This window comes from Odocoileus virginianus, chromosome 12 (assembly GCF_023699985.2).
Source record: "Odocoileus virginianus isolate 20LAN1187 ecotype Illinois chromosome 12, Ovbor_1.2, whole genome shotgun sequence".
Taxonomy (NCBI): domain Eukaryota; kingdom Metazoa; phylum Chordata; class Mammalia; order Artiodactyla; family Cervidae; genus Odocoileus; species Odocoileus virginianus.
Genome location: NC_069685.1, coordinates 58527091 through 58537070, shown reverse-complemented (window position 1 = coordinate 58537070; position 9980 = coordinate 58527091).

Below are 9980 nucleotides of genomic sequence, written 5' to 3'. Positions count from 1 at the left end.
GAAGAAGTCCTCAGAAACCCTTCAGGTGGAGAACTGAGGATATCCTGTGAGAGGGAGAGAGAAAGAGAAAGCATTAGGAAGTTGAATTTCCCCAGAAATCTTGACAAACCAACAGCTTAAAAGTGGTGGCCGGGGGACTTTCCTGATGGTCCAGTGAGTGGGACTCCAAGCTTCCACTGCAGGGGCACAGGTTCTATTCCTGGCCAGGGAACTAAGAACCTGCATGCCTCGCAGTGTGACCAAAATAAAAATAATGAAGTAAAATAAATAAGTGTCTAGAGATCATCTCCTGACCTGGGATAGGCCTGGAGCCCCATGGCCTCCCAGGTCCATTTTGCCTTTTCAGGTCCTGTTAGGAGCCTCACATTTGGCCTCAAGCGTCCATTCTCGACCAGAGAAGTCTCCCAATTAATGGACTGATGGTCTAACAAGTGGGGCTCAGGGGAGGCTGTGGATGCTGGGCCAGAGGCAGGCAGAACGTGTGGTTGGCCAGGCCCAGCTGAGCCCCAGTGGCCAAGTTTCCCCTTAAAGATGGCCTCTTAATGCTTATTTCTCCTGTGATTGTGGTATTGTGGTTTTTCGGGAGAACATTGTTATTGTTAGGTGCAGGCGAAAGTATTTGGGAGTGAAGTATCACCATGTCTGCAACTCAGTTTTAAATGATGTAGTGAAAACGTAGGGAGGATGTGTATATACTGTGTGTATATGTAAAGAGGAAAAGAGAGGAAACTTGTGCGTGTGTGTACAAAAAAATGGCAGAACATCAACTGTGACTGAATCTAGGTAGAGGGTATGTGGGTGCTTACTGCAGGGGTCTTTCAGTTTCTCTGTATGTTTAGACATTTGCATGATAAAAAGTTGGGGGAGAAAAGGTGAGAAAACCTTGCCTTTCCACAGCGGGCTTGGAGTCATTCCATCAGGGATGGGCATCAGTTGCCTACCTGTGATTGAGCCGAGTGACTCTTGACCTCCCGTAACTCCGACGCAGGTGGTGGAGAGACCAGGGGGTAGAGACAGGAGCCAGGCGGGCCTGGCATGGGAGTGACTGGTGATGCCTCCAGGGACGGGGGCACACACTGACCCATGCAGGAAAGAGGACAGGGCCCGGCAGAGACAATGAGCATCGCTGGTGTGGAGGGAGCCTCTGGGACTATTCTGAATGTGGTGATGTGAAACGGACCACGGTCCAGGCAAGCAAGATGCTGGGCTCCGGCGGGAGTTGGGAAGGGGTGGCCTGGGTGGGATGCAGAGAGCCGCCTCTGGGCAGCTGGAGCTTTGGGGGAAGGGATGACATGCCTTTCGCTTCACATCACGAGAAATCTGTGGCCAAAGGAACACCACTAGCCTGTGGGCAGCGGAGGCCGGAGTGGCCCCAGGCTCTTGCTTGCAGCCCCGCTTGGCCATTCGGTTCTCCATACTTGAGGCTCCTACTCCTGGTATCCCCACTCCCAGGTCCCTCCTGTCTTGGTTTCTGCCAACTCCAAAGCCTGTCCACCAGGCCCCGCATCTCTGTGGGAGAAATGGCCGAATTCCCACACCGGTGGCCCCCTTGGCTTAGAGGGCCCCTGGTGCCCACTAGAAGCATTTAGCGGCCCGTCAGCCCTCCTTAGGTGAGGGCCTCACACGAGGGTCTTCTCTGAGCCTCACATCTGTCTGTCTGTCCCCAAGCAAGGACTCTGAGGCTGGCCGTCGGGTCCTGATCGCGGGGTCGTCCTAGGGAGGTCTCAGAGCTGCGTGTCCAACCTGACCGCCTGTTCGAGGAGCAGAATGACGTGGTTTTTAGGGCGGGGTGGGGGGGGATGGGGAGGGGTGGTGCTGGAAGGAAGCTTTATGTAATTCTTGGCTGGGACTCAGGTAATTGTTTTAATGAAATGGAATGCAGCTTATTCAGAACGCGCTTGGCAGAAACAGCCATGTTCTGTTCTGTTCTCTCATTGGGGAGAGCGAGTCACACACTCGAGGAGGCCGATTGGGAAGAGATTGGAGCCTGGGGTGAGCATGAGCAAGGTGGGCGGAGGCCTCCGGGGATCTCCTCTCCCTTCAGTGCAGGGATCCTTGGCTGGCCGGACTCTCTCCTGGACGCCAGTCTGGGTGTCTTGCTGAATGGACGCCTCTTGCAACAACAGCAAGACCCTGTTAGAGCATGTGGGCTGTAAACTGAGCCTGAAGCTGTCTCTCGGGTTGTTGGGAAGCCAAGTGATGTGGGCCTGGGAGTGCTCAGCACACAGCCCATAGACCCTCCGAGACATCCGTCTGTTATTCATTGCACCCCCCTTTTCCCACCTCGACACCTCCTGTGACTCCCTGGGTACCCCCCCACCGCCCTGGCATCTCCCATCAGTGTCGACGTGCCTGGATGTGACCTATCCATAGATACACCAGAATCCTTCTGGTTTCTCCACCCGCCCCCACCCCCCCGCCGTTTGTCCTTCCTAACTTCTTTTTTTCTTGAACACACCCTGTGGCATGTGGGACCTCGGTTCCCCAATCAGAGATCAAACCCATACCCCCTGCGTTGGAAAGCAGAGTCTTAACCACCGGACCTCAAGAGAAATGCCCCTCCTGACTTCTTTAGTTTCCTCCCTGTCCTGTTTGCAGTGCAGCCTGGGCCATTCTTCCACATTTTGCTCTTTGGCCGAGAGTGCGTCCCACTCTGTAGCATCCATATTTCCCCCTCCCTTCCTTAAATTCCGCTTCTCTGAAGATCCCCCATTCTCTGAAGAACCATCTTCCGTGGTCCCTCAGCCTCCTTCCCCACCTCCTTCTCTGATCCCTTTTTGGGGGAACACCAGTGCATTTTTGTGAAGGCTTTTTCTGGGCCCCCTGTTTCTCTCCTAGGTATCCAGGTCAGTTTATCTACTTGCCTGACCTGTTTTATCACTTCAATGCTGGTGATGCCTAAATTTATATTTCCACCCCTGACGTGGATTCTATTGTCCAGATTCTTCCGATCTGCACGCCAGCAAAGATCCAACTCATTTCCTTCTCACTCTCTCTTCACCGCCTCAGTCTATTGTCCGCTCTGTTTTCGTCCCCTCCCTTCTCTTGGCCTGTGTTAAACTGTTTCTGCAACATTTTACAGTTTAGAAAACATGTTTACGTGCTTCATCATCATTGATGATTCTGACAGAAGCCCTTTGGGGTAAGCGGTGGTTTCCCCATTTTACAAATGAGGAAGCTAAACTGCAGCCCGGGGCACAGAGGAAGGGGACACTCCCAAGTGTCACCACAGATGATGTTGCGAGAGCTTGGTCTTAGGTCTTTGAGTGCCCCAGCCAGTTCTCTTTTTGGTCTTTCAATGCTGGAAGCCTGAAGGCAGGGATGGGAAGTCACAGGTTGCATGTGGCCTGGAGACCCGTGTCACTCGGCCTTCATAGTATTTAAACATATCAGAATTAGACACCAGCATTGAAAGTATCAGGAGATGGCACCTCAAAATCCATAGGCTATTTTTTTTTTCTGGAAACTCAAGAGTTGGTGACATTGGACGCCCATCCTCCGTGGCACTGGTGGGTAGAACTTGACGGCTCCGGCTCTCACAGTGCCTCTCTCTGTTACCTGCAGCAGGCCTGCTTTGAAAAGTTCTGAAAATGCTCTCTCTTTTTTTTAAAAAAAAAAAATTATTTATTTATTTCTGGCTGCCCTGAGTTTTCGTTGCTGTTCTCGATCTTTCTCTAGCCGTGGTGGCTTCTCTCGTTGCAGAGCACGGTCTCTACCATGCACGCTTCAGTAGCTGCAGCCCGCAGGCTCAGTTGCCCCACGGCATGTGGGATCCTCCCTAGACCAGGGATCAAACCCATGTCCCCTACATTGGCAGGCAGATTCTTAATCACTCGACCACCAGGGAAGTCCCTAAAAATGCTGTCTTCCTGCCCTCCATTTATGGCAGACACGCAGTTGCCAAATCTAGGGGATTTCTTGAACTCCATTCCGTGACTTAGATTTGATTTCTCACCACTCCAAGCACTTAGCTCTGCCTGGGTCCGGACCCTTGTCCGTGTGGCAGAAAATAACCCCTGACTTGCCCATCTCCTTTCTCCCTCTTTAAGTTCTCAGTTGCAGGCACTTTTCTAGGAAAGTTTTTTTTTTTTTTCTTTCCAGTTGAAACTAGCCAACCTCTTGACCCTCCCACTTGCCTGTAACTTCACAGATCTGTGTCCATTGGGCTTTTTCCCTTGTGTTTCCCCCTCTGCCATGTAAGCCCCTTGAAGACAGGGATCTCACCTGCCGTTCAAGCGTCCCTAACCTCCAGATGTGGCTCGGTTCTCTCTGTGGTTGCCTAATAAGTTGGTTTTTTTCCTAAGTTTTTTTTTGTTGTTATGTGAACCATTTTTAAAATTTTCATTGAATTTGTTACAATATCACTTCTGTTTTATGTTTTGGTCCTTTGGCCACGAAGCATGTGGGATCTGAGCTCTCCGACCAGGGGTTGAACCCATGCTGCCTGCCCTGGAAGGTGAAACCTTCCTTAACCACTGGACAGCCAGGGAAGTCCCACCCTATTAAGTATTTAACGGTGGTCGATAATGAAATGGGTTTGAACTGTGGACCCCCACCAAGATGCTGATCCTCCATCAAAACACTGCCTCTGCTAGAGAATCTGAGCACGAAGCCCTCTGGGTTTCAAGCAGGTGGGGAGGCCACCCAGAGCCCCGGGGCAGAACTCAGGGTCCCCCATCAGCCCCTCGTCTCCCTGCTCTGTATCCCTGCTGCCACTTGCCAATTGCGTGACCTGGACAGGTCACCTGACACCCCGAGCATCAGTCCCCTCATTTGTGAAACAGGTGCGTTTCCTGAAATGCGGTAAAGTGCTCAGTAAATGGCAACGATGATTCTTTTTCATCCCTGGAATAATCTAGTCATGGGTCGCAGGGGCAGGACGGGTTCGGCTTTCTCTGTCGCTTTCCCACCTGCTTTCACAGCCTGCTGCGCTGTGGCCTTGGAGGTGGCATTCAGAGCCCTGGACAGCCATTCAGCCAGGGCCTGGAGGAGGCACCCTGAGTTCTGTTAGCTCCCTCCGCAGTGTGATCGGAGGACCGTTCGTGGCCCCATGGGGTGACTGACGCACGTTTGGGGCTCTGCAAATGACATGGTCAGTCCTGGTGCTGGTGGTGTTAGGTTGGGTTTTGGTCATATGACGTCTCACTTCCCCGAGCCTCTTTGGTGGCTTTGAGGAGAAAGCGGTGGGGAGGAGGTTGTTTGGTGGCTTGGTTTGTTTGATTGCTCATGTAAGGCAAAAATTTGAGAGCCGCTCTGAGGCCAGCCCTGGGCTCCTCCCAGAACTTGCGGGCCTTACGCTGGCCAAGGCAGGCCGTGAAGGATGCTCAGCAGCATCTCCAAGGCCTCCCAGGATGGGTCCAGGCCAGTGAGGCTCCTAGGAGCAGTAGAACAGGAGAGTTTCTGGGCTGGAAACTGTGTCTTTTGTCAGTGGAGTGGGCTTAGTTCCTGGACTGCCCCCTGCCTGCCTTTCTACCCTTTTAGGGGCAGTTGCTATGTTGGATCAGCCCCCGGTCCCCCCTCATTTGGGGTGTGGAGCGGCTCAGAGAGTCCTGGCGAGGCTTCTTCCTTGCTCTCTGTTTCCAGGAATATTCCTCTTCTTCGGGTGGAAATGGGCGTGTCCCACACAGCCTGCACTTGGCTTCCTCCGGATTTACCGTTTGTCCCGTGGACGCCCGGCCCTGCTGGCTGGCCCGGGTGGGTTCTCAGCACGGTTGAGCTGCAGGACAGCCAAATCGGGCTGGCCCCTCTGGGGCAGGTGTGAAGGAGGAGCAGCCACAGCACCTGGAAAACGACCCTCGGGCCTCGGGGACCCGCCCCCACCCCCGGCTCACTTGGTCACCTGCTGCTCATCTTGGAAAGTCCTCTGTTCCCACAAGTGGACATGTGGTTTTCTCACCATCTGGCGGAGCACCAGCTTAGCTACATCCTGGGGGCGAGGGAGCTATTGCAAGAGCTGTGGCCTTGCTTCCTCCCTGTCTCAACCCCTCAGGTGATTTCTTCTGCCATGTCTTGAACTTCCCAAGAATCCTCGCCCCTGCTCCGTCTGGAGAGCTGCACCAGAAGTCTTTTTTTGTTTGTTTTTGGCCTGGTGTGCTGACGCCACAAGCAAGCTGGGGAAGAAGAGGAGGGTCACCTGGAGGTGGTGGTCATGCTCCCTGTGATCCCTTGTGGTCATCTGTCCCCAAACATCCTGTTTGCACCCTTAGTGCAGCGGGAGCACCGGCCTGGAACCAGCTGTTATCTGTTGGCCTGACCTCGGGCAGAGGCGTGGGCCCAGGGGTGTCACAGCTCATCTGCCTCTGGGGGACGCTGGGCTGTGTGGTCCTGGGCTGTTGATGGTGTTGCTGGTAGCAGCTTCTTTCCTCGTCACCAGCTTGGGCTTTGTCCCGGCTCTGCCCTTTCTCTTCTCGCTGCTTCTACTGCCTATGAAAGTTTTCCTTCCAAATGTTCTACTGGGCGTGACCAGTGGCCACTCCCTTCCCTGTGGTTCTGGGCCGATTCAGTCTTTCTTAGACTTCTACACTTCTAGAGTGGAAGGGGCCTTTGGATGTCACCCACTCCTGTGGTTGGGGCTTTCTGCCCATCACTTCTTCCATCGGAGCTGCTCACTTTGTTTATATATTGAGCTTCCATCGGAGGCTGCAATTGCAAAAGGGGTTTTGTGGTTTTTTCAAAAATTTAAAAATAAGAACATAGAAATGTTGGAAAATGACTTATGAGGTTCAGCCCACCTGTTTTACAGAGTGACAGACTGAAATTCTCCAAGGAGAAAGCACTTGCCTAGGACACTTAGTAGCAGAACAAGGCTGTGTTTTGTTTTTTTTTCCCCCCTCTAACCCATTTTTGGGGGTATATCTGGGGTCCTAGTCTTCTTTCTAGAACCACACGCTTGCCACAGTGTGGCCTCAGGCCTTGTTTTTTTTTCTTGTCTCATTTCTAGAGATCTTTCTAATGTCATTGTGTGTCTGATACTGTTACTTTGTAAAAGTTCTTATGTCAGAGAAGATACATACTTATTGTAAAAATAAAAAAAGAGGAAGGTACAGAAGTGAAAGTCCTTCCTTCCTCCCTGATCCAGGGGTAACTTGTTAACAGTTCGGTGTGTATCTTACCCACCCATCTCCTATATATTTATAAATATATAGGCATGCATGTAATATACATACCTTCATTTTTTTTAAAAGCCCAGGTGAAAATCACATAACATAAAATCAGCCACTTTAAAGTACACAGTTCAGTGGTGTTTAGTACATTTCGTACAAGTTGTGTAGTCGTTGTCTCTGTCCAATCCAGGACATTTTCATCATCACCAAAGGAGTCCACATACCCTTTTTAAAAAATTTATTTATTTGCCGTCTTAGTTGCGGCATGTGGGATCTAGTTCCCTGACTAGGGATTGAACCTGAGCCCCCTGCATCTCCGGAGCATGGAGTCTTAGCCACTGGACCACCAGGGAAGTCCTTTGGGTTATTTTCCAAATAGAGAGTTGAATTCTCCACTTATGATTGTGGATTTATCTTTTTATTTCTGTTGATTTTCGCTTCATCTAGTTTGAAGCTCAGTTATTGGATGTATGTGTGTTTAGGACTATTAAATGTTCATGACAAATTGACCTTTTATCATCACGGAGGGTCTTTATCTCTAATAATATTCCTGTCTGAAAGTCCATGTTGTCTGGTATTAATGGAACCACTCCAACTTTCTTGATATTAGTGTGAGTGTGGTATCTTTCCCCCCATCATTTTATACTTCTCAGACTGGGAAGAACTGTTTAACTGTGTCTTTTTAAAGTGTTACTTATAAATATCCTATTTCGAATCTTGCATTTTTATCCAATCTGACAATCTCTACTTTTTAATTGGAAACGTATAGACCTTCTAACATTTAAAGTAATTATTCACTTGATTGGGTGTAAGTCTGCCATTTTGCCACTTATTTTGTGTTTCTACCGTTTGTTCTTGTTACTTTTTTTTAACATTTGTTTGTTTTTTCAGTTTTTGGCTGTCCTGGGTCTTCGTTGCTGCGTGGGCTTTTCTCTAGTTGCAGCAAGCTGGGGCTCGCTCTCCAGTTGCGATTCGTGAGCTTCTCGTTGCGGTGGCTTCTTGTTGCTGAGCACAGGTGCTACTGAAGTCTCGTGGGCTTCAGTAGCTGTGGCTCTTGGGCTCTAGAGCACGGGCTCAATACTCGTGGTGCACGGGCTTAGTTGCCCTGCGTTATGTGGAATCTTCCCGGGTGAGGGATCAACCTCCTGCATCGGGAGGCGGATTCTTTACCACTGAGCCACCAGAGAAGTCCCTCTACTATTTTTATGAATTCTTTTTTCTTCTCTTGCCTCCTTTTGGATTCGTTGAGTATATTAAGTCCAAAGAAATTAACAAAAATGTTTGCAAAACCGTATCTTTCCTCCCCCCCCCCCTTTCTGTTTCTCTTCCAAAAACTTGCCATCTGCTCTCTTTCGCTGTCAAGTTGCCCCTGCCTTGTTAGGCTTCCGTCTGCATCACTAATCCTTGCGTGCTTGTTTGGCTGTCTCATCTGTGACTGGGTGCTGATAATCAATGATGCTCTCAGCTGCCCCAGCTACAGAGCCCCATGGCTGGTGTTGCTAACACATTCCAGTGGCCCAGGGTTCAGAAAATCAGCACATTCCTGTCTCCCCTGTCCCCCGGGAAGAGGTGTGACAGACAGGAGCAGGTCTGCAGGACACCGAGGCTGCGTTCCACCCAGTTCCTCCCCGCTCTCCTCCTCCCCCGCCCTCCAGCGCCAAGTGAAAGTGCCCACCCGCCCCAGGGCTGGGCTGCCCCGGGTACCAGCTTCCCCCCAGGCCAGCTGCCTTGCTTCCACGGCCAGCACGCCCTCCCTGACCTGCCCTCCCCCACCCACAGAGGAAGCCAGACTGGCCACACAGTGAGTTGAAGCCTTAAGTACCCACCAGGGGCTGCTCTGCTCAGGCCACAGAGTCCTGTGCGGTGCTCCTTTGATATTGTTCTTTCTTTTCTTTTTTTCTTTAAAGGGCAGAAGTGATGCCGGTTGGGGAGGGGTGGTGGTAACTAGATCCCAGTAGAGGGAGATTTCTTGGGATGGAAGAGGAGGAAGGGCTGGGGTCCTGCTACTCTCCTCCCCCGCCTCCCCCGCTGCCATTGTGCTTGGCTGGTCGTGAGTGCTCACTGAAGCCAGGAGTGGTATGGACTGCGGGAGTGAGCAGGTCTTGGTGATGGACGGGGGCTTGGCATGGCTCTGCTGGAGGCACGGAGGTAAAGATGGGTGGAGACAGTCCGCCTGCCCTCAATAAACTGGTAAACTGTCACAGACTGGTGGGACCGAGGCACTCTGGCTGACAGTTTCTGCCGGTCTGATACGTGCTCCCATAGGAGATGTGCACGGTGCTTTGGGAACTCAAAGGAGAGGGGTTTGGAATTCTGTGCTGGAATGTAGTCATGGAGGGCTTCTTGGAGGAAATGGTACCCTAAACTGACTATTTGATGTGGTTTATTTATTTCCTTATTTTGTATTTCTTTTAAAAAAATATTTCATCATTCTCATTGCTGTTTTTATTTTTTGGCTGTGCCATGTGGGATCTTAGTTCCCTGACCAGAGATTGAACTGGTGCCCCCTGCACTGGAAGCACAGAGTGCTAACCATTGGACTATCGTGGAAGTCCCTAATGTGTGTTTTTTTTAGCTGGAGTCTTGACTTTTAGAAAAGCCTCAAACTTTCATCCTTTATATAAATCACAAGGATTTCTGTAATAAGATATGGGAATCTCTTACAGAAGTGCTGTAAGACTTGTACCTTGTGGGGTAGCCATCCCTGATTAAGTGTTGTTTTCTCTGTTTAAACAGCGTCACCCATGAAGCATATGTTTGACTTTCTTTTTTAACGTTTCATATGAAAACGACAGACTACCTTAATTTATGTGTGCTTCCTCATTGTAAATAGGCTTGCTTCCTCTCTAGATATTTTTGTGCCTCTGTGTTCTACTC